This window comes from Miscanthus floridulus, unplaced genomic scaffold, assembly GCF_019320115.1.
Source record: "Miscanthus floridulus cultivar M001 unplaced genomic scaffold, ASM1932011v1 os_1589_1_2, whole genome shotgun sequence".
Taxonomy (NCBI): Eukaryota; Viridiplantae; Streptophyta; class Magnoliopsida; order Poales; family Poaceae; genus Miscanthus; species Miscanthus floridulus.
The window spans coordinates 35880-39110 of NW_027097797.1; positions in this window are offsets into that span (position 1 = coordinate 35880).

A 3231-nucleotide genomic window follows, 5' to 3' on the forward strand; every position below is an offset into this window, starting at 1 on the left:
CCATACATCCAAGCATTGCATATGCAATTGTTGCATCACAACGCTTTGTATTGCATTACAAAGCGGTAGTCGTCTCATTCGATATGAGCGACGACCGACCTAGGGTTCGAAGGCTAGCCCGCAAAGGGCTCGAGGTCGCCTCATGTCAAATAGAGCTAGGGGAGAAAAACATGCAGATGAGTCCCCAGTGGTCCTCGCCTGATCCACTTAGAAGCAGATAGGGTCATCTCGACCTTCTCGTTCGAACATAACCTCGAGCCATGCCCACAGAATCTCCATTGAGGGGAGGCCAGCAGGCCACTTGAAGTTGGTCTTCCGAAATAGCTCAGGGCATCTACCGGGAGGCAGGTTAAGGAGCAGTGGAATGCCACATGAGGGCTATGCTGACCCCGTTATGAACGACGGACCCAGATTCCACTCAGGCGTACCCATTATTAAGCTCACCAAGCGCATCACTCGAGCCATCGAGGCAAGCGATGTTAGCTCAACCCCTCTGGTTGTGGAAATCCATGGACTAGGGTCACGCACGAAACTAGACGAACCCCTCGACTGCACTGCCCGACGCTTGGGTTGGCACTCCATCTCACTCGACTCCTTGGCCGTGCCCGACACTTGGGTTCGCGCTACGTCTCACCCGACACCTCGGCCGTGCCTGACACTTGGGTTTGCGCTATGTCTCATCTGACCCCTCAGCCGCGCACCCGATGCTTAGGTTCGTGCTATGTCTCACCTGACCCCTCAGCCACATGCCCGATGCTTGGGTTGGCGCCCGACACTTGGGTTCACACTACGTCTCACCCGACCCCTCGGCCGTGCTCGACGCTTGGGTTGGCGCCCTGACGCTTGGGTTCACGCTATGTCTCACCCGACCCCTCGGCCATGCCCGACACTTGGGTTGGCACCCAACACTTGGGTTTGCCCTATGTCTCGCCCGACCCCTCGGCCGCACGCCCGACGCTTGGTTTGGCGCCCGACACTTGGGTTCGCGCTATGTCTCGCCTGACCCCTTGGCCATGCCTAACACTTGGGTTGACGCCCGACACTTGGGTTCGCGCTCCGTCTCGCCCGGCCCCTCGGCCGCGCCCAATGCTTGGGTTCACGCTCCGTCTCGCCCGACCCCTCAGCCGCGCCCGACACTTGGGTTGGCACCCGACACTTGGGTTCATGCTACGTCTTGCCCGACCTCTCGGCCACACCCAACACTTGGGTTGGCGCCCGACACTTGGGTTCGTGCTATGTCTCACCCGACCCCTCGGCCGTGCCCGACACTTGGGTTGGCGCCCGACACTTGGGTTTGCGCTCCGTCTCACCCAACCCCCTAGGCCACGATTCATGCTCCATCTCGCTCGATGTCTCGGGTTCGTGTTCCGTCTCATCCGACGGCGACCCACAATCTTACACCCACCGGGTGCGCTCGTGAAATGAGTGTCAACAACCCCTTCACGACTTCACAAAAGTCCCAAAAGGGCTCAGGGGCTCCTGTCGGGTTCATAAACCCAGGATCCCCAATAGACCCGCTTCCCTACAAAAACTCAACCCAGTAGATGGCATAGCAACAACGCTCGCCTCCCAGGCCGGCCTAGATACATAATGATAGGCTAGGACAACGATCCGGTCCCTGACCGGAAGTCCTGGCCAAAGTGGGACCATAGTCCGACTCTGGCCTCCTTTTATGACCGGAGATACGTCGGACCTCTGCTCGCAGCTCTTCCCCGACCGACACGGTTGGGGCCGACTGGGAATGACTGATCGAGGACGTCCGCTCGGTGAAGGCCTAGGGATCAGGCGGAGCAGATAAGGTAAGGCGCTCAAGTCAATCGCAATACCGAGGACCATACTCTGCCATGCCCTGCGCACCTGCAGGACGGTGCCACCAGGCCATGTTAGATGGGCACTATGCAACCTTCTAGGCGTGACAGAGCACAAACAGTATTGTAGGCGCCGACGTTTGCCGTACCAGGCGAACATGGTAGAGCCTGCCAGATGTGTCCGAACATAAACAGTATTGTGGGCGCCGACGACCATCTCATACTCGACATCGTGGACAACAAGACTAGGTAGCACACTTATTTATTCTCTCTTTCTCTGACTTGTAAGGCCATTCCCTTCGACTATAAAAGGGGATGAGCTCTCTCCTAAAAAGCTTTCTGGCTCTCCTCCAAAAAAGAGAAGATAGACGATTCGAGCACTCAAGGATCTGAGAACTCAAATAGCTCAATAGCTCTAGAACTCTAAAGCTACATGGATCATACGTCCTAATACTTAGTGTACGTTAGAGCACCTGTCACTCTCCTCCATTCAGTTCAGAGTCCGATCGGGCCTTTAACACCCCCTTCTCATTCCTACCCGTTTATAACCCCACAACAAACTTCAAGCATCTGGGCTCAGGAATAGTCACCGACCGACTGAAACTGGACGTAAGGTACGTTGCCTGAACCAATATAAATTCTACGTCATTGCATGCTAGGCCACATCCGATCACATCGCACGACAAAACTATAAATATTTACTTGTTGGTCACTTTTCGCACCGACAATATGCAATAAAACTAAAACAAACAGGGCCTAGCACGATACATCTTTAGTCTAGGAGTCATGGAGAAAAAAGTCATCAACTAATCAATGAATTTAAAAAGTATTGATATTGTTTATTTTAGTTATTGGCTTGGTGTAATGTACAGGAAGTGTTATCAAACATGCCATCACGATCAACTGCATTGAACTCACTTTATTGACATGATACCTAAATAGTATCGTTTTTTTTCTAAGGCGTCATTTAAGTTATATGAACAGACATTGGTAACATTTAATGCCATTATTTGGTTCTTCTTAGATGGATTATCAGTTTGTGTTACCAACATACAGTGACGATGTGTTACCACTATCACTTCTAAATTTACCATAGTGATAAAAGGTGTAAGAGATTGGTGTTTCTGTCATAGTGCAACAACAATATGGAAGTCTTGATAAACATGAACCATTAAAGCCAAACATGAACAATGTGGCATGCCGGACAACCTTTTATAGAATGACGAAAATATATAGAGATAAACCATTATTTTTTAACACCTAGAAGAGTTGCATATCTTTGTATAGTTCTAGTCCCTTACAAGCAACCACTTTGGCCCACCTAGGAGAAATCTTCATTCTTTTATGATAACTTTGCATGATCCAATGCTCTCTTCCCTTCCAGTTTGTTTGACATAAAGATTTTTAAATACTCTTCTACTCC